The sequence below is a fragment of the Diabrotica virgifera genome, chromosome 5, assembly GCF_917563875.1.
Source record: "Diabrotica virgifera virgifera chromosome 5, PGI_DIABVI_V3a".
Taxonomy (NCBI): domain Eukaryota; kingdom Metazoa; phylum Arthropoda; class Insecta; order Coleoptera; family Chrysomelidae; genus Diabrotica; species Diabrotica virgifera.
This window is the reverse complement of record NC_065447.1, coordinates 77,232,616-77,258,449: the sequence shown is the minus strand read 5'-3', so window position 1 is coordinate 77,258,449 and position 25,834 is coordinate 77,232,616. Positions and strand designations below refer to the sequence as shown.

Below are 25,834 nucleotides of genomic sequence, written 5' to 3'. Positions count from 1 at the left end.
CCTGGCACCCAGTAGATTTGTTATAAGGTCCTCTTTTTGAGTAAGTTTGTGCAAAAAATTCGAATCGGAGTAATTTACCTAACGGGGGCGACGATACAGCTTGGACTAATTTGAACATATTCAGTAATATTTAATTTCTAGAATCGGCTGTTTGTGTGAATCAGAATCTACTTTTACTAAATGGCATTGGGAAGAGTATACTTTTCCTAGTTGGAGTCTTCTTTTACTAGTAAATGTTGAATATAAATCTTCATTTTATATTTATAATCAACTTTTACTGAAACCAGCCGTTAGAGTTGACTCCAACTAGTTGGAGTCAACTCCAACTGGATAATCAACTTGAACTGTAACATATATACATTTTGTATACTGTATCCTATATACTTCTGGATGACGGCAATGTCTCACAACTAACAAACATTTATAACCATATTATATACGAGGCTGGAAAGATGCCACAGATATGGTTAAAGTCTACATTTATTCCACTCCCAAAAAACTCCTAATACATCATCATGTAAAGACTTTAGACTAATTAGTCTCATGAGCCACTCTCTCAAGCTACTTCTTAAGATAATTTTTAATAGAATCAAGCAGAAATGTGAAGAGACAATGGGAAACAAACAATTCGGTTTCAGAGAAGGATTGGGAACAAGGGAAGCTTTGTTCTCAATGTTAACATTACTTCAACGATCATGGGAAGTACAGAAACCAATTTACGTCTGCTTTATAGATTTTGAGAAGGCGTTTGATAGAGTTCAACATGATAGGTTGTTTCAATATCTAGAAATGATTGGAATAGATGATAAAGATCTGAGACTTTTACAACATCTATATTGGAATCAAGAAGCTTCTATTCTGGTAGACGGCAAAGAAACAGACAAAATTTGCATTCAAAGAGGTGTCAGACAGGGTTGTGTGTTATCCCCAACTTTGTTTAACGTATACTCAGAAATAATTTTTAATGAAGCCTTGGAAGGACAATGTGGAGTTCGAATCGGGGGTGAAACTATTAACAACGTCAGATATGCAGACGACACCGCGATCATGGCTGAAAACATCGAAGATCTTCAATTCCTTATAGATCGAGTCACTAGAGAATGCTCCAATAACGGACTTAACATAAATGCAACAAAGACAAAGTTACTTGTGGTTAGTAAACAAGACGTCGCCCCTATGCAACTAATTGTCAGTGATGAATCAATAACAAAAGTTAACCATTTTAAATACCTAGGATGTTGGATAAACGAGACAGTAAATCCGGATGAAGAAATTAAAACTCGTATAGAAATTGCAAGAGGAGCATTTATGAAACTTAGATCTATTCTGAGCAACTCTCAGCTGAACTTACAACTAAGAATCAAGTTCCTAAAATGTTATGTGTATCCTGTATTACTATATGGATGTGAAACCTGGATCATGAAGGTTAACATGATGAACAAATTAGAAGCCTTTGAGATGTGGTCATATCGTAGAATGCTCAGAATATCTTGGGTTCAACGCATTTCTAACAGAGAAGTCTTAAACAGAGTAGGTCAAGGCGAAGGTGACTTAATGAAGATGATAAAAAAGAGAAAACTTGAATATCTGGGGCATATAATGAGAGGTAGCAGATACAGGATGCTGCAGTTAATACTCAATGGAAAGATCGACGGAAAAAGAGGAATTGGTCGAAAGAAATATTCATGGCTCCGAAACCTTCGTCAATGGACTGGCTTATCAGCAGATCAATTGTTACATGCCGCACAAGATCGAGAACGATATCGGCAAATTGTTATGGAAGCTACCCACGCTTAAAAATTTGGGCACGGTACTTAAAGAAGAAGAAGAAGATCCTATATACTACACGCATCGGCGTACGTTTCACTTTATGTTTTGACTTAATTTGTTTGAAAATGAATCGTGACGCATGGGAAAAGTTATAGCGGACGAACAATATCTGTATATTTATCAATCAAAGTTTATTTGTTTCGTATACCCACTATTTAGATTTTCTTGTGGTATTTTGAGGTTATATTTATTTTCCATTACATTGAAATGCCAAAGTGGTTAAAAAATATAGTTACATAGGTTAATGAAAAACATAATTAAAGAATAAAATATAGAATACAATCTTTATTTATAAAAATGTTTATATGTATGTTTATAAAATATGTTTAATATCAATGTAAAACCCTAAAATACAACTACTTTACACATGATACATTTACACAATATTATTTATTAATCAGTTATACCCATATATACATTTGGAATAAAACACAACTGCTGTAAGTAACTTTACACTTTTTGTTGGTGGATGCACTATTTTGCACTATTTAAACGCTATTTTTGAAAAAATAAAACAAATAAATATGGCGTCGTATTTTTCTCAAGGAAATGAAGACTGACAAATGACATAAAGAAAGTGACAACGAACGACGGGCAGAAACGAGACTAGCAGTGCCATCCCACGGAGGGGAGTTGATTGAACCATTTTGAAGTTGCATCAAAGATGCACCTTCAGAATGGTTCAAATTGAGCACATATCTTTGATTCGTTACTGGAATCAAAGAGCACAAATTGTAATAGATAACGAACCCAGTCCAGAAATTGAGATCAGGAGAGGTGTTAGGCAGGGATGTATTATGTCTCCATTACTATTTAATGTATATAGTGAAGCCATTTTTGAAGAAGCATTACTATCCCAAAATGAAGGTATAATAATTAACAGAAGATCTATTAACAACATAAGATATGCAGAAGACACCGTGTTTATGGCAAGCTCTGCTGAACAACTCCAATTACTATTAAACAAAACAAACAGTTCCTGTGAAGAATATGGACTAAAAATGTTATGGAAGAGACCAAATACATGATAATAACTAAGATAATAAACATACAAAAAAACACACATTTGGGAAATGTACCGATAGAAAGGGTTAATAAATACGAATATTTACTTCCTCTCCTCCTAAGTGCCTTCTCTATTGATGTTGGCGATCAATTTGGCAAATTTATCTCTGTTCTGGGCTTGATGGATTAAGTCATTCCCAGTTGTGTGGGTCCAATCTCTGATGTTTCGGAGCCAGGATTTTTTCTTTCTTCCTATACCCCTTTTACCTTCGATTTTGCCTCCTAATATTACCTGAAGCTGCTCAAATTCGCTATCGCGCATTATGTGTCCTAGATATGACGTCTTTTTAATTTTGATTGTATTGACCAGATGAGGACGTGTGTTCATTATTTCCAGTACTTCTTCATTTGTAGTTTTGCTGGTCCAGCTTATTCTTAGCATTCGGCGGTACATCCACATTTCGAATGAATTCAGTTTGTTGACGTCATACTGTTTTAATGTCCAGGTCTCACAGCCATAAAGTAATAGAGACCACACATACCACTTTGGAGTTCTCAGTCTTATTGTGACTGATAGCTTGGGGTTACAGAGCATTTTACGCATGTTCATGAAGCCAGATCTTGCTATTTCAATGCGTCTTCTAATTTCTTTTGAGTGGCCTAGCTGACTGTTTAGCTCTCTGTCCAGGTATATGAAGCTCTTGTAACTATGAAGGGCGATACCATTGATTTGTAAGTTGGGTGTAATTTGTTCATGGGGGTTCTTGTGGAATAACATGATTTTGGTTTTGGAAAGATTAATATCCAAGCCCAGTCTGTGACTTTCTTCTGATAGTATGTTCATCAATATTTTTAGTTGGTCTTCTGTTTCCGCTAATACTACGGTGTCATCGGAATATCTTACATTGTTAATGATAATTCCTTTGACTCTGGCACCTTCAGGGCGATCTTCAAGAGAAGCTTTGATGATATGTTCGGCATAGAAGTTAAATAGTAGAGGGAACAGAATGCACTCTTGACGCACTCCTCGTTCTATGTTTACATAATTGGTATTTCCGTTGTCTGTTCGAACACATTATGTGTGGTTCCAGTATGTATTGCTTATTATAGCTATGTCGTGTCCGTCCAGCCCTACTTCTTTTAGCACCTCAATCAATTTTTCGTGTCTAATGCGGTCGAAGGCCTTTCTATAATCGACAAAGCACAAATAAAGCTGTTTTTGAACCTTGAGATACCTTTCTGCCATTAGTGTCAATCCCATAATTGCTTCTCTGGTGGCTGTACCTTTTCTAAAACCATATTGAGAACGACTCAGGTATTCTTCACACTTATTGTGAATGCGGTTATAAATTACTCGTATAAAAAACTTAGCGGCATGACTCATTAGGGATACAGTTAGATGGTCTTCACATTTCCTTGCTTTCTGTTTTTTAGGAAGAGCTACATATGTGGATGTTAGCCAGTCATGTGGTAGAGTGCCATGTTCATAATATATAATGTTAAAGAGGTAGGTTAATTTCCTGACGGCATCGTCACTTAGGTGTTTAAAATGTTCGGCTGTTGTTAGATCTTCGGCTGGAATATTTACTTAGGAACCTGGATTTCAGATAATAATGATCAAACAACAGAAATAAGGGCCAGAATAGAAATTGGCAAAAAATTCGTTTGTAAAAATGAATACAATTCTCTGCAACAAAGCTGAGAGTAAGAGATTTGAGATGCTTCGTGTTCTCGATACTGCAATATGGACTTGAAAGCTGGACATTGAAGCAAGAACACATAAATAAGCTACATTAATTTGAAATGTGGTGTTACAGAAGGATGCTTAGAATAGCATGGACACAGAAGAAAACAAATACGAAGTATTGCGAGAAATGGGCAAATAATACGAAATAATAAATACAATAAAAATAAGAAAGTTACAATATCTAAGATACGTAATGAGGGGACATATACAGCGTGTCTACTTGAGTTGGAAACATATGGGAAACTTTTTTATTATTAATTTTACGAAAAAAAGTTATTCTTTATAAAAAGTGCTGCATGCCCCAAAACCTAAGATTCAATTATCAGATATCAAATTTTCTCAATATTATACGAGGTATGTCAAAAAATATGAATTTAGGCTAAGGGTAAAGTACCTTTATTTCTCTCAATATCGAAAATTCTTATGATAAAAAGTTGTTTGGAATTAAAAACTAAGATGAAATATGCAATTACATGCTTCTTATTGAAAAAAAAAATATTTTTCTCAAATTTATGGATACTCAACATCGTTTTTAATTATTACAAATATCATAACTCGTTTATTATTCATTTTACGAAAAAAAGTTATTCTTCATAAAAAACTTTGCATGGTCTAAAATCTAAGACACAACCATGATATATCAACTTTTATTAATTTTATACGAGGTGTGTCAAAAAATATGAAATTCGCTCAATATTATAGCACCTTTATATTTCACAGTATTTCAATTGGAAGGATGTAATTGCATATTGACACATAGTTTTTAATTCTAAACAACTTTTTTAATAACCGTTTTCAATATTGTGAAAAATAAAGGTACTTTACTCTTGAGTGAAATTCATATTTTTTGACATAACTCATATAAAATTAATAAAATGTCATATCTGTTGGTTGAATCTTCGGTCTTAGGACATATAGAGATTTTTATAAAGAATACCTTTTTTTCGTAAAAGTAATAATAAAAGAGTTATCGTATGTGTAATGAATAAAAACGAAGTTAGTATCAATAAATTTGAGAAAAATTTGGAAAATATTTTTTTCCAATTAGAAGCATGTAATTACATATTTGAGCTTGGTTTTTATTTCCAAACAACTTTTCATAATAAGAATTTTCGATATTGAGAGAAATAAAGGTACTTTACCCTTAGCCGAAATTCATATTTTTTGACATACCTCGTATAATATTGAGAAAATTTGGTCTTTTGGTTTGAATCTTAGGTTTTGGGGCATGCAGAACTTTTTATAAAGAATAACTTTTTTTCGTAAAATTAATAATAAAAAAGTTTCCCATATGTTTCCAACTCAAGTAGACACGCTGTATGAAATGCTACGACTAATAATACAGGGAAAGATAAGCGGCGGAAGGAGTATAGAAGAAGGAGAGTGTCATGGTTGAAGAATTTAAGGGACTAGTTTAAATGCAGTTCTATAGAACTCTTCAGAGCAGCGGTAGATAGAGTAAAGATAGTGATGATGATATCCAACCTCCGATTGGGAGACGGCACTTAAAGAAGAAGAAGAAGGCGCATCAAGAACGTATTTATAAAAATTAATTTTATAAGATTTTACGGTGGTAACTTAGGAAAAGAGTCTTATCAAAAGACATGCAAAGCGATTAAGACATATTGCTGTGTTAAAATGAGTAAAAAGAGTTACAAATTCCTACATGTAGACTCAGTGTTAAGCCCATATTTTTTCTATGTATAAAACAAAAGCTTCTTGGGATCTTACGATAACCAGCCCAGCATATGAAAGATGGGAAAACTATGATTTTTAAAAAATTATTTATACATAATATTAACATTAATAACATTAATGGAATAGTTTTGAAATGGGATTAAAAAAAGTACAAAAACTACGCCAAAAGCAGCGAAAACCAAAACTGACTTTTCCACTATCCCGCCGCATTTCAATTATAATACATTAACAAAATAGAGTAGTTCATCCTCTTTAAAATTCGTCGCCTCGGAAGATGAATGATGACAGATAGGACCATAATTCAAACAACTTTTTCCGCGGATATCCAGATCCACCAAGAGGAATCATTTACAAGTTTCCACATAAAAGATTCTCATCCTTTCGATAGTGACTCCCCCTAGTGTCCGAATACCGTTACATTTAAAATATTTAGTACACTTAACTTATTATAGATATTAAGATGTCTCGGCCATAAAAGTAATAATGTATTACCTAACTTTTGAAGAACCAGTTGTAATAATGTTTTGTTACATTCTTATCAACGATATTTTGCGTTAAATTTAATGTTATGTGTCTCGCTCAAATATTATTCCTTAGCCTCCGTTATTGGTTTTAACGGACGGATTTAATAAGTAACCAAAGTAAGAGAAGTTACCGAACAAGAGGTAAAATTTAAATGTAGACTCGGTAGGAAATTTGACAAAATAACGGGAGATGGGATAAGCACATATATTTTGGCCATCGAGGGAATACCCCTGAGAAAGACCTCAGACCTCATCGGTTATCTTTCTCAGTGATCATATTCCTGAGAGCAGCGACGATCTTCAGAAACATAAAGACCACTGGAAGTGACAAAGAGATGTCCAAAAATAAGTGGAATAAGGCCGAGATACAGAAACGAATAATGGGATCACTCACAAGAGATAAAATGTAGAATACAGAAAACTGGGAGTACATTCAAAAACATGGCAAAACTTTTTAAAAGCTACAACCTTAAACTGGACATCAAAAAAGGCTCTTACGATGTTATGTCTATGTGATACCGTTGATTGAAATATTAATAGTACATTATTGGACAGTTTTTGCTTTAAATTTTAAAGAACCGCTTGGATTGACATGAAATTTGGCATACCCATGTGTGATTTTGTCCTGGGGGTGAGTTAAAACCTCTTGAAGGTGAAAAAATATATTATGTCCAGAAAAAAATGTACGGGAACACTGAAACAATGAAAGTTTTAATTGTGGAACAGTTTAAAAATTTGGAATGTCAGATTACGAAAACGTCCCATGTATTTTGTCGGATAGAACATCCAATTGATTTGTTACCCTTTCATTAAACTCTCATGCAAAAATCAGACTGCTGTTTATCACCAATATAATTACTGTCATTTGACATGTTCTTCGTGTTCCACTCATTAAAATGCCCAGTTGGTGATAAAAAACAGTCTGATTTTTGCATCAGAATTTAATGAAATGGTAATACATCAATTGGAAGTTCTGTCCGACAAAATACATGAAATGTTTTCGTAGTCTGACGTTCCAAATTTTTAACCTGTTCCACAATTAAAACTTCCCCTGTTCCAGTGTCCCCATACATCAAAGTTTGTCCGACTAGACACCGTTAAGCTATTAACAAATTTTCAGCTTGCTATTAATTAACTTTTTTGGTACGCCGGATCCAAGTCTATAAACTAAACAAGATTGTATTCAGTGTTAAGCATCAGACTGAAGTAAACAGTAGTCAGACCATGTTAAGGGGAAATCAAAAATTCAAGAATTCAAAAAGTATCTGCAATTTATAAATAAATTATAATTTATAATGTAATAATTTATAGATAAATGTAAATTTAATAGTAAACTAACGTAATTTTGTTCAGCGAATGAGTAATTATTGCTATTCCATGTTACATAACTAAGTACATAAAAAATAATATAAATAAAAGTTGTCTGTTTCTGAAATAACGAATTTATTCCATATTTTTGCATCATACTGTATGTTATAAATATGGACAGAAAAAAGGTAATATTAAATAGACTAAGTTTTCACTCTAGTGGCATATAAAACAACATAATGCTATTATACATCCCACCAGAATGAAAAAATATTAAATGTTTAATGATTATTGCTGATTTTCAGTTAACAGTTAACTCCAAGTAATGTAATATAATAAATAGTATTGAAATGAACAATTACAAATTTATTTCGAAATGACGTTAGTGATAGGTCTGGATCCCGCGTATGAAAAAAAAGTTGATTAATAGCAAGCTGAAAATTTGTTAATAGCTTAAGGGTGTCTAGTCGGATAAACTTTGATATATGGGAACACTGGAACAGGGGCAGTTTTAATTGTGGAACAGGTTAAATATTTGGAACGGTCACAGCACGAAAACGGCACATTTATTTTGTCCGACAGAACAGAATTAACCTCTCCGAACAGAGATTAAACTCTCATGCAAAAATCAGACTGCTATTTATCACCTGTCATCATTCCTGGCATTTGAGATGTTCTACATGTTCCACTCATTAAAACGTCCATTTGGTGATAAATAGCAGTCTGATTTTTGCATGAGAGTTTAATCTCCATTCGAAGAGTTTAAGTCTGTTCTGTCGGACAAAATACATGTGCCGTTTTCGTGGTCTGACCGTTCCAAATTTGTAACCTGTTCCACAATTAAAACTTCCCCTGTTCCAGTGTTCCCATATATTAAAGTTTGTCCGACTAGACACCCTTAAGCGTTTAACAAATTTTGAGCTTGCTATTAATCAACTTTATTTTCATACGCGGGATCCAGACCTAGAGCTAATATTTTGCTGATAATGTTATTATGCTGATCCGATTGACTGGCCTAATAGAACTGCAAACTTTTTACAACCGGAAGAGATACGACTGATTTTGCGAAGGCCACACGTTATTATTGAGGTAGGTCGATTCATAATATTATCTGCTTTGTTTTCGCAAGTTCGCGTTATCGCAAATCTTTACAATGGTTTGATGAGTAAGTGGATTTTACGTATGTACTGTATTTTTATGGTTTGTTTTTAAAATTTGTCAAGGACGGATTGAGAAAGGTCTGGAAACATATAGATATATGTATACTACTTGTGAAGTTGTAAAGGTTATTTATTTACTGTGACGCAATAAAACCAGTGCATGTTGTTTATAATTACAGATATTCTGATAAACCGATGGAAGTGTATTCACCGCATTACACAAGATTTTGTTGCGAAACGTTGATAGAAAACTATATTTATAATACATATGTAATTTCATCTTGTGAAATCGTATTTTTATTATTATTGGTTTTGGGCATTTAATCAACAGGCTTTAAAGGCTTGAAATTCTTCCACTGTTTTCCTCCATTTACCTCTGTCAATGGCCGCAGTTCTCCAATTTATTATCCAGATTGTTTCGAGGTCTCCCTTGTACGCTTCTAGCCACTTTTTCCGTGGTCGTCCTCTTCTCTTCTTACGTTCCTCTCTCAGCAGCGAGTCCTTTGCTCGCCTTCTAAGATGACCTAACCATCTAAGTCTCTTTTCTACGATGATCTGGCTAATTTCTGGTTTCCGGTACAGTTTTCTGATCGTTTCTGATTTTCTGCATTTGTTCGTCTCCTCAAACGTATTTAATTTTTTTGTATTTCTCCGAATATCATCCTTAAAACACCGCTGCTCCCAGATGTTCAAGATACATTCTTGATATTTGTTTATAACCTATGTATCGCTTCTGTAAAGGATTGTGGGCTGGACCACTGTTCGGTATAACCTCAACTTTGCCTCTATGAAGATGCTTTTTGCTCTTATTAGTTTGTGTAGGTGTAGGCACAAAGGCACAAAGTCACAAAGGCACAAAAGCACAATTCGCCTTCAATGCGTTAAATAAACTCTGACAAACAAGTGAAATATCAGATTCAACAAAAATCAATGGATTCAATACTTGTGAAAAAAGCATATTACATACTTTACGGAGCAGAAACTTGGAAGCACAACGAAAGCACAACAAAGAGGCTACAAACTTTTGTAAATAGATCCCTAAGAAAGATCCTAAAAAATTACTGGCCTAATAAAATAACGAATGAAGAACTATGGAAACGAACACAAGAATTAGATACAAGAAATGGAAATGGATCGGCCATAAGTTAAGGAAAGATTGTTATGGTCTATTTTCACGCAAAAGCCGACTGCAATTTGCAGCCGTATGTCAGTCAATATTTATAAACTTGCTGTGATCAGCTACCGTACTACAATAAAATATGAAAATAAATAACTCTGAATTGGTCACTACAGTTAGACAACCAACAGTATCCTTGATAACACAGTATAATTATCAAACAGTATTTTGGGTGGCATAGTCACTATCACAAGGGGCTGTCATTGACACCGACGCGAAAGGCTTTACTTTTTGGTTGGTCAGAAAGTCAAGTTCACGTGCCAGTGTGAGGAAAATTTGGGGTTTTCCTTTGAACGTTTTGAAAGAATAACGTGAAAAATCAGATAGTTGTGGAATTAATGTCTGGTGGGTTTTAATTTTATTTGTCAATCAACCGATGTAACGGACTTTTGCTGAGCGGAAACAAAAGTTAGAAACGTATTTTCTATGCCGGTGTGCTAGGGAAATTTTATATTTTCCCGGATAATCACAGCCCTCTTTGAGGTAAGTTAAGATAGATCTCGTTATAATTTAACCCTTTTCATTTTCCTCAATTCAAAGTTGAATCTTACTTCTTTATTTCTTTACTGTCACTTGTTAATTGTTTTTGTGGTAGAATTCGAACCTAAAAAGAGCGTGTAGTTCACCTACACTATCTTTCACTTTTTTTGTTGGCGTTAAGAAGTATTAAAATTTACAGTAACAACCGGTGGTTGATGATTTTGAATAATAATAAAATTCTGACTTAATTAATTAGGCCGGGTAGACAAAAATCAAAATTCGAATAAGAATGTTGTCGGCAAATTAAATTTTTGCTTAAAATATGAACTATTTGTAGGGTGCAAGTGTGAGGTCCTAGGTATACCTACCCAAATATAGTATACCTAGTAACATCACAAGCCAAGTACTCGAATAGCAACCTGAGGGGACAAGGAAGAGGGGACGACCAGATGATACCTGGAAGAAAACAGTAACCAGAGAACACAACTGAATCGGCTTAAGTCTTCCTTCCTCTCGAAATTCGCTTCCCAATTTCTTGACACTACGTTTAATTAACTTTTAATTCTACGTGTTGGGTAACTCCTAGATACTCAAACTCCGTCACCTTTTTGAAGCAATATACTTTTACTTCTGCTGTTTATGGTAGTCCTCAGTTGTGTGTATTCATATGTGGTGTACCTCATTTCCATATACTTTTTTTTGCTCATTAATATTCAGTCCATGCTGCTTAGCCTTGGCTTCAAAGAGTTTGAAAATCCTCAACAGTGCTCTATCAGTTCTTACCATTAACATTAGGTACATCATCTGCAAATGCCAGGACTTGACTTCTGTTGTCATAAATGATACTTTTCGTTCATATTTCACTCTGTCTCATTGTCCAACAAGAAATTAAAGAGTACCTACTGTGGATAACGGATCTCCCTGCTTTAATCCCCTTTTAACTTCAAATGTTCCTATTGGGCTCTATTCTACCCTTACTCTATTGTCGGTCTTCATTAAGGTCATTTTTACTAGTCTGATCATCTTTTCCGGAATTCCAAGTAGGTATTCTTAGGGCCTGGTACAGAAGCCTTCTTATCACAGAATCGTAAGCTCCATTGTTTCCGTCAGGTTGTCAACCTCCTCCACCGTTTTCACTCACCCTTCATCGCTTTCATTCTGTTATTCATTAAGCAGCTCCCTAAAATTCTTCTCTCTGCTTCATATTCATTTCTATTTTCGTCACTTGGTTAATCCATTTATTTTAGTCTTGCCTCATTCCGTTTGTTAAGGCTATCCTTGCACTCGGATTCAAACTATTCAAATTTTTAGGGGAGTGGGGGCAGACGTGAAGATGTTGCACATTACATTTTGTATACTTTGGATGACAATATATAGTTTAAAGCACCCGAATAGTTAGGGGGGGTACGACCATTCCTGTCTATGGGTATGGGCGCCTATGTATTCCCCACTCCCTTTTAATGTCACCTTGCTTGTCGCTTTGAAATAGTTTTGCTGCCATGTCTACCTGAAAGTTGTAGGCGGTTTCTCTGTTCCTTAGTTTTGCGACGTCATATAGTGTGGCAACGACCACTAGAACGTAGTTGATTTGGTTGCGTGTTCTGTCGTTTGGAGAGATCTATGTTTCTTTGTGGATATTCTTGTGGTCGAAGTAAGTACGTACTCATAATTATTATTGTCAAAGCCTAGGTTTGATGAGTAAGTGGATTTTGCGCATGTAGTGTATTTTTATGGTTTGTTTTAAAAATTTGTCAAGGACGAAATGAGAAAGGTCTGGAGATAAATACTTGTGAAGTTGTAAAGGTTATTTACGGTGACGCAATAGAACCAGTGCATGTTATTTATAATTACAGATATTCTCATAAACCGATAGTAGTGTATTCACCACATTTCACAAGATTTTGTTGGGAAACGTTAATAGAAAACTATATTTCATGTTGTAAAATCGTATTTTTATTAATATTGGTTTTGGACATTTTTATAGTGCTCCATAAAATTAAGGGGATAGCTTTTCGAGGAGCTATAAATGTTTTATAGCTCCAATGGTGATCCTTTAAGATAACTAACTCAATGGTAATAAGCATATTTGTTTAAGTCTCATATACGAAAAACTCTATAGGTCAGTAAAGAAAAAAAAAGTTGTAAAAAATATTTTATCGCCAACCGTTACTAAAGTCATTCATTATTGTACTCATTTGCCGCCATTTGCGGCAGTAAAGTAACACTTTATTGTACTGAAAGAAGAATTTTACTTTACCTGCCGCGATTAATCAAATCAACTGAGATTGAATGTAAGTGGTCGATGGCAGTAATCGATTATTTATTTGAGTGACCTTAAAATTTATTTACTTTAATTATTAAAAATATTGTACAACATTTACGTTATTATTAATTAAATTTATGTCAGAAAATTAAATTCTGTAGTATTTTGCAATTATATTTATAAAACATAAATCACAACTTTACAGATTTAATAATTAGGTATTAAATATTGATACCTAACAACTATCGATTAAAAATCGAAATCGCCCATCATGCAAGCAAAAGCCTTCTGTCATTACTGTCATACGAAATTTTTATTTTGTGTAAAAGTAAAAGAATTCTTAAATCTTTTAAGTTTCGTATTAATGCGAATATAGTGTGAAATGGTGTTTTTATTAATTCTATATATAGGACGGTGATAGATATGTAGGTACTGATAATTTGTTAGCAAATATATTTATTTAGATTGTCTACTATTCATCACGGCAAATCAACTTCGCTGCGGCAGGCTACACTACACTTCATAAACAATGACGTAACTATTAACGGTATTTTTAATTTTTGGTATTTTACCTTAAGTATTAAAATTAGTATATTATTTAAATATAAATACGATAAAATTGTTTACAACATATTTATTTCGTTGAAATCATGGTAATAGAAGTATAACTTCTTTCGTGCGTACAAAGTACACACACTCTTTTTTCATTAGAAGGATGTAATTAAGTAAGTGTTTGTTTTTTATGATTGGCGATAAAATTTTGTATGCACCATGTCAATAAAGACTCTTGATCGAACTCGTCTGTTATTCGCCTTGCTCGCTACGCTCGCTCGGCTCATAATATCAGACTCGTTCGATAAAGAGTCGCTTTACTGACTTGGTACATAAATAACAACTATTACAGGTTTTTGAACGTTTTGAACGTAAAAGACAGATGGGTGATAGCTGATGACTAAAGTCCGGATTACAAGCATGACAGAAAGGTCAAAATAAGCACTTATATAAGCAAAAAATGTCGCAAAAATAAGCAAAGTTTTTATTGAATAAGCAAGGTTAAAAAAAAAGTGTAAGTAAACATAGAATAAAGGACACTAAGATTAAATTACATTTATTTTTAATTATCGTATTATTAACAATAAATAAAAAATTACCAAAGTGTTAAGCTATAATATAATAAAAAAATCGAAAAATAATTAACATATTAATATATTTTTTATTCATGGCCATTAGCATAAAAACAATTAATATGTTTTTCAAAATTTTTTTGTAAAAAGCATCTGTATACATATATTTATAAGTAGAAAAAGTTCTTTCAACATCTGCAGATGTGATGGGTGAGTATTTAAATTTAGACAAATGTACCCGTACCATTTTACAACAATATAATAAATTTGGGCTGACTGCAGACAAATATTAGTTTATTACATGACAGGTATAACGACGGGTTTTCTCCTAAGCCTCTCCTAAGCCTAAGGGATTAAAATTCTTATGGTTTATTGAATTATTAGAGTTTTATAGCTCTGTATACTTCATCGAATTTTGCTTAAGACAGGAAGTTTCATGAAATTTCACTATAGTTTATCATAAGAAGTAAAATAAACAACGATAAGCAACATATCTTTAAAATAAGCATTTTTACTAAAAATCCTAATTATAAGCAAAAAAGCAAAAAAAAGCGAAATGCTTATAATACGGACTTTACGTGATGACAAATCCTTAAAACCTGGGATCCCATGGAACGTGGCGTAGCACGCCAAGAGAAATAGAAAATGTGCAATAGAAAAAGATAAAAACTAAAGACGGGAATCAACGAAAAGCGAAATAGTGTTATTTCCCTCAAAATTTGTGATTTACGTTGATCGGTGCGAAGTCTCCCATCGTTTGTCGGTAAATGAACACGGTTCAAAGGAAGTTAGAAGCTGATGCAGACCCTTCCAACTCGGCTAGGGACTGGTACAGTAAGTGCCTTGGTAATTTTACTATGGAGTGGTCTAACGACTTTGTGTTGGAATTTTTATCATTGTATGAATTAACCAACTTAAAATTTATACCACCAACACTGGTGGTGTGCCTACGATATTCGTGTGGACACGTTCCGCCAAAATGGTCCGAACGAATTTATCAAAAAGTAAATATTTATTAATTTCACAGTAACGTGGGGCGCCCACTGCGCTTTGTTTTCTTTTCACTATCACTATTATATATTTTTTATTTTTCTTTGCCGACGTAAACTTTGCCACGCCACACTCTATGGGATTCCGTCGTACAGATATAAGATATAAGACATACTGGTTTTGCTTTGATTTTTTAAACAATCATAAAAAAGAAAAAATCATTTTTTGGGTATAAAACGTTTCTTATACATTTTAGAGACAGATACAACTTGCTCAAACTGATTATGCAGGGAAAGAATCAAGGAAAAATAAGCATTGGGAGGCGTAGAATACTATCGCTGCGCAAACTAAGAGAATGGTAGGGATGTACACATCAAATGAATTATCAGAGCAACCGTCTCGTCAGGGTGCACTTTTCCGGGTGTGAAGCAAAACTGATACCAGTAGACAAATGCCAGCAGACTGGACTGGATACCATGACTTATGGTTCAGTGGAAAAACTTTGGCGATCTTCTGTACAAAGGCATGAAGGATCGTGAGAATAGTTTTTATATCTAAACCTCGGCAACAGCAAAAATCCTTCGGCAAAACCGAAGAGGAAACAACTAAGTTGTTTCATGATTCTCTACGGAAGCGATACTGCAATATATATGTAACTGAATTCATTGAAATAATTTGTGTATATTGTAGCGTGATTAGTGTAATTACTTCTAATTACAATAAAACTAGCGGTTCGTAATTTATATACGACTTTATTTATATAAGTTACAGACGAATTTATCTTATACACTTTAGCTTAAGACTAACTCGAATAACAGCGCGCTCCGCTTAAATAGCCAATAGGTCCTGTTCTCGAAATGTCTACATATCCCTCGGCCTAATGAATATTCTGGAGATCTTCACTCACAGCGCCGTCGCTTCTGTGACGTCACGGCTACTGTTAATCCGACGGTTGGAATTCTCCCAAGCCGGGGACTGTTTATTGCGCCGATTCGAAACTCTTTCGTTACAATATGATAAATTATTTATCATGTATACATTATTAGATAATATCAGCAGAAAAAACCAAATGTATGACAACATCTAAATACCCACTACGATGTAAAATCGAAATTGATGGGAAAATAATAAAGCAGGAAGCAAGGTTTAGAGTTAAGTTTAGGTTTAAGGATTATCAGCAATCTGTACTGGAATCAAACATCATCTATCCGGACAGAGGCAGTAGAATCCGATGATATCAAAATCAAACGTGGGGTCCGTCAGGGATGTATACTATCACCACTGCTGTTTAACATCTACTCTGAGGAGGTCTTTCAGGAAGCAGTGGACGATGTTGAAGCCGGAATTCGAATTAACGGAGAATGTATCAATAACATAAGATACGTAGACGACACAGTGGTATTCGCTGACAGTGCTCAAGCCCTCCAAGAGTTAATGAACAAAATCGCAGAAGTCAGTCAGAGATACGGTCTTTCGCTAAACACTAAGAAAACAAAATGTATGATGATCTCTAAGAAGGAACAGCAATTTGGACGAATCATTGTGAACGGCCAACAAATAGAAAGAGTAAAAACATACACCTACCTTGGTACGAACGTCAATGAAGATTGGGACCATTCCATAGAAATCAAATGTAGGATAGGGAAAGCAAGATCTGCATTTCAAAAAATGGCAAAGTTATTCAAATGTCATGACTGGTCGATACCCATAAAAATCAGGTTACTACGATGTTATATCCTTCCTATACTGTTGTATGGAGTTGAGTCGTGGACTCTCACATATGCCACCTGCAAGAAAATTGAGGCGTTTGAAATGTGGCTTTATCGTCGAATTCTGAAGATATCTTATACCGACCACATTACTAATCAGGGTGTTTTGCTGAGAATGCAAAAAGAAAAGGAGCTGTTAATCACAATAAAAACAGCCAAAATCGAATACCTCGGTCACATCATGAGGAACAGTGAAAGATATAGACTGCTGCAACTATTCTTGCAAGGAAAAGTGGAAGGAAAGCGGGGACCAGGACGGCGAAGGATTTCCTGGCTGAAAAATCTACGTACGTGGTTCAACACAACAACCACGAATCTTTTTAGAGCAGCAGTGTGCAAAGTACAGATTGCCATGATGATCGCCAACATCCGAATCGGATAGGCACTGCAAGAAGAAGAAGGTTCAGATATCTGGGAATAGATATAACCAGTTACGGATATGTTGAAGAGGAAGTACGACAACAAAGCATAAAAGCAAGTAAAGCGGCGGGATCTCTTAATGACACAATCTGGAAGAACAAACACCTAAGACAAGACACAAAAGCAAGAATCTATAAAGCAGCAATTAGACCTATATTAACATACACGACGGAGACAAGACCTGACACATCTAAAACGAGACGACCACTAGAAACAACAGAGATGAAAATACTTCGACGAATATCAGGGAAAAGTCTGTTGGATAGGGAGAGAAGCGAAAACATAAGAAGATCATGCAGTGTAGAAAACATAAATGTATGGGTGACAAAACGGAAACAGGAGTGAAACGAACACAGTAGAATGGCAGAGGATAGGATAGTACGAATAGCACGAGATAAGTCACCAAATAGACGAAGAAGTATTGGCAGACCAAGAAAAAGATGGTGCGATAATTTAAACAATTTAGGAGGCTAATATTGAAGAAGAAACAGGCTTTAAAGCCTACATAAAAGAAGGAAGAAGAAGAAGAAGACATTAGTATTCATATCATTTTTATCATGTACAAACGTATCATGTTCAATAATTCATTTACTTCTGTTTACATTCTCACAATTTGACATTTAACCTTATCCTTCTTCTTTTCTTGTGTTTTCTGGGCTTAATCCAGTTACAACTTTGCCAACACTAAAAATGTCATTTCTTCTATTAATGCTCCAAGTTATCTTTGACAATAATCTAACACTTCATGTTCTTTAAACATTCACAAGATGGATTGCTCCACAAGAGCACTTTCTCAAACAATTTTTCTATCAATTACAATTTCAGTAGTCACAAAAGTGTGAAGTAGTACAATTTTAATTTAATTTTTTTTTCTGTTGGTAAGTTTCTACGTTTCTAGACTTAGGTGGGCGTTGTTTCTCCAAATTTTTTTCACTTGTTTTAATAATATAAAGAATGTATTGTAGGTTGGTTGTTCCTGTAGTTGCTGATGATGACTTGTATTGGGCCGAAACGTGTCTAAGTATTTTAACCTTATAATTGTTTTTAATAAATTTTGTGGTTAATCTTGGAGAGACATTATTATTTCTTTGCAATTCGGAAGGGACCAAAGTGTGATGCCTGGGAAAATCGGACAGAAGAGGATATGGGACTACTGATGAGGAGGAAAAAACCTCCGAAACCAGTATAGACTCTTCCTGCACTCTCCGATTTAACCAGAGTATTATGCAGCTGCTGCATTTTCGTGTGGCAATGAAATTTAAAATGTTTATACATTTTAATTCATCTACTCTTTTGTTGAGTACTAAGGAGTCATTCTTGTTGGAACTTTTACCACGCTGAGCAGATGGGTTGTGAATTATTTAAAATTCTCTCATCTTAATTTCCTCGGCATCCTGTATGATTTATAATTTTTGAAAATCTCGGGAAGTTGTAACCGAAGAAAGTATTTCCACCTGTTGTCAATCTGGTGGTAGGGGAAAGATATTTATTGTCGTTTTCTGTGTTACTTCGATTGATAACTTACTTTGTTTTTCGGTAGATGGCTCTAGTACATCCGTGACATTTCTTTCTTTGAAATTCGGAAGGGCTCAAAGTGTGATGCCTGAGGAAATCGGAGAGAAGAGGATATGGAACTACTGATGAGGAGGAAAAAACCTCCGAAACCGGTATAGACTCTTCCTGCACTCTCCGATTTAACCGGAGTATTATGCAGCTGCTGCATTTTCGTGTTGCAAAGAAATTAAAAATGTTTATACATTCTAATTTATTTACTCTTTTGTTGAGTACTAAGGAATCTTTCTTTTTGTGAATTATTTAAAATTCTCTCATCTTAATTTCCTCGGCATCCTGTATGATTTATAATTTTTGAAAATCTCGGGAGGTTGTAACCAAAGAAAGTATTCCACGTGTTGTCAATCTGATGGTATGGGAACGATATTTATTGTCGTTTTCTGTGCTACTTCGATTGATAAGTAACTTTGTAGACATTATTATGTTTGTGGAATGTTAAATTTATCGAATGTTCTTATCAACACAAAAAAAAACAATCTTCGCTGTTTTCTTACCTTTGTTTTGAAATACTAAGGATTGGGTCGTCCATCATCGTTCAACCTGTCGTATAATTTGCTTGAACGATAAGTTATATAGTGTGTAGGCCGTTTTCGTGATTTTGTTAGATAAGAGACACCGTATTGTAACAGTTCATGTTTCCTTTAATAGAGAATGGAATGTGCTTTGGTTAAAATGCTTGGGAAAATGTAAGAATCAGAAACAAAATAATAAGACTTATTAATAATAATAACTCAAAATAAATATTAAGGATATACAAGGAGACTGGGCACGCAAAATAGAATTCTATTTTGCTGACGTCACCAAATTGAATTTCATAATGGGAGAATCGACGGGTGCTACGCAACGTGACGTCACTAAAATAGAATTCTATTTTGCGTGCTCCCACTACTGAACTATTGTATATGAATTGTAGGTATCCAACTATTTATAGGTTTGAAATCGTAAATGGAATGGCTTCTGTTCAAATAAAAGCGATTCTAGAAATGTATCTCTGTCTAATTGATATTTACCAAAAGCCATCTAATTAAGTAAAACAAAAGAAATGTTTCTAAAAACCCATGGAATCTGGCAAAAGTTCGCATATCAAAAAACTAAACATCGGCACATACAATTTTCGAACAATGAGAGAAGATGAAAAAAATCTATGGAGTAGAAGAAGAAGTCAACAGAATAAGGTGGGATATTATTGAACTGGCAGAGACAAGGAAAGAAAAAAAATCAACTGTTTTCAAGGATTTGTTATCAGCTATCCCTTTTAGAACCTTTAAAAATCTGTATAAGATTTTTTCAGCTTTGAAAAAGATGACCACAGAAGTGTTGAAATTCACAAGATATGTATTAAAACTTAATAGCAATGTTTTAAATAGAAATATAGTGTCGAAATACTATCAATCATAAATTCATAGTCTTGTTAAATGTTAAAGCACTATGTATATCTCCAAAAAGATAGTGAAATTATGTCAGATTTGATTTACGGTCGCCATTAACTTTAGTGTTTACTGTTTCCGTTGTTTCAATATTAGGCTATTGATTATGTACTATAGAAAGGAACTACAACGTTAACAAGGTTTTATTATTTGATATGGTCAATGAATCTCTATACATGAAAAAACCGCGGAGTGCTACCATTTAAAGGGGTGCGTTTTTGAGAAATGGGTGAATTAGTCCCTGGGCACAGGTTACATTAGGGTGAGTTCTATGCACTTTTGGTACAAATACGTCTACACAAAAATTGTTCCTGGTTAAATTTCCTATCCAAATATAACTTTTGAAAGTCAAAGATACTTTTTTTTACTAAAATATATTCAAAAGAAAAAGCACAAAGAAACCCAAAAGAAAGAAATTTTGTTTTTTGTCCCATAACTTTTGTCCACGGGGATATAGGTATAGGCATTGCTTCACAGAAAAAAAAGTTACATATGTTATCTTTAAAATGATGTTTGGTAGAGGTCATTAGGATTTACAGTTTTCAAAATATGATTTTTCAAATTTCGCCACTCACATCAATTTTGGGCAATTTTCCTTGTTATTTCGCTAATATTGTTCTGTAACTTTTTTCTACGCAGCTTTAGGCATATGCAATAATACATGTAAGAGGAATAGAAATCAATTATGTACCTTTAAAATGTTCTACTGTATAATGTTGTAAGACTTCTTTTAAAGAGGTTATCATTTTCAAGATTTTATACTTTTAACGAGTTTTTATATTTTTTACGATTATTTTTTAACTTTCCCATTATAATTTTTTTTATACATTTAGGTATATATTATATGTATAATAAAAATGAAAGCCCGTTCTGTTTTATAAGTATTATAAAAAATTCCAGGATTATTTTTGAATAAGATACAAGAATAAAAAACCGCTAAACGCCGTAAAAATGAGTGGCGCATAAAATATTCCAGCTACAAAAGATCTGATATGAATATTACGTGGCGCGAAAATGGATTTTCATTTGATGCAAAACAAAATTCTAGTTTTATTTTAAAAGATTTTTCCATAATATTTGCTAAATTTGAAGTAAACGCGCCACAAAAGAGTAACTTTGATACAGTTTGAATTTTGAAACTCTTTTGTGGCGCGTTTACTTCAAATTTAGCAAATATTATGGAAAAATCTTTTAAAATAAAACTAGAATTTTGTTTTGCATCAAATGAAAATCCATTTTCGCGCCACGTAATATTCATATCAGATCTTTTGTAGCTGGAATATTTTATGCGCCACTCATTTTTACGGCGTTTAGCGGTTTTTTATTCTTGTATCAGGAGTTTTTCAAAGTTATTTATAAATTAAATGTATGAAGTTGAATGCAATGTTCCTCTATTACACGTCAAGCTTTATAAATGGTCACCTTTGTTGCATTATCTCCCAAATGATCTAGTGTCCATCGAATGTACACTAGATTTTTTTTTATTCGAAATAGATTGAAAAAAAATTGAGATGGCCGGTAAATGAAGTCGGATTGCCCGTTGCCAGATCAAATTTAGCGTCGTAACCACTACAACTACATAAACCATTTCGGGAATAATCGTAAATTGGATTATACTTTTGTAGCTTAAAAACTTCTAAACGGCTTAACCGATTTTGATCAGTAAACATGAGTTTGAAACGTATTGACCAGTAATATCTGATGGATCTAAGGTCAAGTATGAAAATTGAAGCTACTACAGGAATTATTGAGCTTGAGAAACCGTTTTTCCCACAGGAAATAGATTTTATCATACTTATGAAGCCTATAACCTAAAAAATTCAAATTTTCCGGGATATGAGGTATACACCGTTAAATTCGTCTGGTGTACTTCTATAAACGCTAAGTTATTGGCGCAATTTGTAGGTTGAATTGTTGAAAAACCAAAATTTTCAAAGTTTAGTTTTTCAGTTTTTCGGCTATACTGAGCCGTGTGTATGTCTGATTCTGACGGCTTATACACCATTTGAAAGCTTAAGTCAACACTATTAATTTGGTGTATTTGCGGTTCTCCTGGCTCTTCTTGATCCGAATATATATACCCCCAAAACATATGCCGTTTTGTACCTACCAAGTCCTATAGCTGGCTTATGGGTGGTCAAAAGTCACAAACTACACCGGTTCTAAATCGGCCCTGACCCCCTCTTCAAACACAGAGGAAAAATATCAAATCGGTTTAACTTTCAAACACACATACATATATATCCACAAACATTTTCCCTTTTTTAAATAAAAATTAAGTCACATTTCTAAGCTCTATAACTTTTGAATGGTATAACCGATTTTCAAAATTAGACATGCGTTGGAAAGGTAATGATCAGTACTGTTAGAAGCCGCAAAGGTCGGACTTAAATTTTTGAAGTTTTTGGGAGTTTTGGGGGCCAGAACGAAAAACAGACCTAAATAGGAAGGGCCGTAAAATCGACACCCTTGGACCAAAATGGATGGTTGTCATATGAATGGGTGAGTCTTTTTCTGAACTTGAAGATGGGAGTTGGCACAATTTTCAATTCAGTCAGATTTAGAAAATTGAAAATTTCGTGTATATAATAGTGTCGCGTGTAGGGGGGCGTATTTCTGCGCCACTGGCGAGAACTGCCGTTCTCTGGTAATTTTTTCGATATAAAACTAACAGCTTCGATAACCAATAAATCGAAAACTATTAATTTTATCAAAAAAATGTATAATGAACATTTTTTGCTTATAATTAATATTTTTACCAGCATTTGCGGTCAAAATATAATAAAAAATTTCCACCCTCGAGATGAGGTGGCAACAACCCCATGGTAAAAGCGTCTTTCGGCATCATATAGATTTTGATCCTTGGACTATCCACTATTTATTGTCAAATTTTCAAGCAAATCTATCCATTCTGTAAAAATTGCGAAGTGAAAAATTTCAGTTCCTGGACTAATTATACTTTTGGAGCTCTATAACTTCTGAACGGTTTACCTGATGTTGATCACTAAACATGAATTTGAAACGTATTGACAAGTAGTATCTGACCAGCATCCAAGATCGAGTATGATAACTGAACGTATTACAGGAATTATTGAGCTTGAAAAACCGTTTTTCCCGTAAGAAATAGATTTGATTATACTTATGAAGCCTATAACTTAAAAATTCGAATTTTCCCAGATATGAGGTATACAACGTTAGACGCGTCCTGAGTCCTTCTACAAACGCTCAGTTATTGGTGCAATTCTTAGGTTGAAATTTTGAGTAATTGTCGAAAAACCAAAATTTTCAAAGTTTAATTTTTCAGTTTTTTGGCTATGGCGAGCAGTGTGTATGTCTCAGCTTGATCGCTTAGGCGCCACTTGAAAGCTTAACTCAACCCTATTAATTTGGTGTATTTGCGGTTTTCCTGTCTTTCCTTGAACCTAAGATATATACGCCCAAAAAATATGCTATTTTGTATCTACCTAGTCCTCTAGCTGGCTTACGGGTAGTCAGAAGTCAAAAATTAGACCGGTTCTGAATCGGCCCTCACACCTTCTTGAAACACAGAAAAAAAATTCAGATCGGTGTAACTTTTCCACACACATACATACATACATACATACATACATATCCACAAACATTTTCCATTTTTTAAATAAAAATTGAGTCATATTTCTGAGCTCGATAACTTTTGAATGGTATAACCGATTTTCAAAATTAAACATGCGTTGGAAAGGTAATGATCTGTGCTATCAGAAGCCGCAAAGGTCGGGCTTAAATTTTTGAAATTTTTGGGAGTTTTGGGGACGAGAACGAAAAACAGGCTTTAAATGGGAAGGGCCGTAAAATCCACACCCTTGGACCAAAATAGAGAGGTAACATAAGGATGGACGAGTCTTTTCCTAAACTTTAAGATGGGATTTGGCCCAATTTTCAATTCAGTCAGGTTTAGAAAATCGAAAATTTCGTGTATATATAGTGTCGCTTGTAGGGGTGTTGTGCGCCACTGGTGAGAACTGTCGTTCTCTGTGGATGCTTTTTCAAAATGTAATAAGTAGGTACTTGCAACGATTTTTGATTTTTGGATTATTTTTTAAATTTCTCACTATAACTTTTTTATGTGATTGTGTGTTATGATTAAATCTTCTTTTTTATAGGTAATACTTTCGATCCACGTGACTCAATTTCAATATTTGCTGTCAAAGCTCCTGCACCACAAGCTTTGCTTGAAAAAATAGCATGTAAATGTACCAAAGGATGTACCGGGTGTCCCAATAAGAATGGCTCTCGGCCATATCTCAGGAACCGTTTATAATACAGCTTTGGGGAAAAAATTTTATAACAAAAGTTACCTCGAGAAAAGCCTGGAAATTATTTTCATATTTGTCAGTCCACCGCTAGAGGGCGTAATTGAATGTCAAAAATTTAAAAATAAAATTTTTACAAAATTTACCTAATGAAAGGGCACTGAAAATCCAATCATCGTATTCTTCGCAAAATTCTGCGAATATTTGATTTCACAAGTGTAACTCTACCTTTGCAAATAAGAGGTTGGGGTGAGTGGGAATCTTGTTATGGAAAATGGCTGTAAGTCCGGTTCTGCTTAATCGATTTTTGAAAACTTGGTCTCGTTAAAAACAGATCTTTTTCGTTAATGTAAGAGTTATAATTACGAAACAGGGTAATAAGTAATATGCCAGCTAGGGGGCGTTATTTTATGTTTTTCAGAAATCTAGTTTTCTTTGGAAAATATTAAATACAAGTATGCACTTTTAACCTGGTATTACAAAATTAGACCAAATTAACAACAGAATATCGAAAACCGCATGTCGATACCTTTTTTCTATCTCGAGATATCTTAAGAAACGTGTTAATTTTTAAACATAACTGATGATGTCTCCTCTAAACGAAGTTACGGAAATCAAAGTGGAAACAAGTAGTGTGCTGTGGAAAAAAAATAAAGCGTGACACTTGTGGAATGCCGACAGAAGTGAATACTTATTATAGATTCGATTATATTCGTTTGATTCAATTAGATTCCATTCGATTAGATTTAATTTTATTTAATATATATTATATCTATATTTTAATATAAATATATAATATATACCTAATTTAATACATAATATTATATACTAGTGATTTTACCGTTAAAATTAGGATTAATAAGATATAAAGATACATAAAGCTTTAAATTATTATTTTTCTTAATAATGTAACCGATATTTTTTAATTTAAAAATGTAATTACTGATGAAGTATAGTAAATACTTCGTGTAAATTTTAATCGTAAATAATGCATGGAAGAGTTCATTTATTTTCAGATACTCTCATTAAAGGGGAGGCCGTTATACAAAAG

The 25,834-nt window shown here is 34.0% G+C and overlaps 1 protein-coding gene and 1 long non-coding RNA gene across 2 annotated transcripts in view; one reads left to right on the top strand and one right to left on the bottom strand.

Moving 5' to 3' along the window:
- LOC114337621 (probable JmjC domain-containing histone demethylation protein 2C) overlaps nt 1-25,834 on the bottom strand; it is a 1,249,253-nt gene that overhangs the window by 888,250 nt on the left and 335,169 nt on the right. The window lies entirely within an intron of this gene.
- The window catches only part of LOC126884241 (uncharacterized), a 37,638-nt gene continuing 24,242 nt past the window's right edge, over nt 12,439-25,834 (top strand). The window contains exon 1 of the long non-coding RNA XR_007697902.1: nt 12,439-12,580. This is a non-coding gene — a long non-coding RNA (uncharacterized LOC126884241). The remainder of the gene's footprint in view (nt 12,581-25,834) is intronic.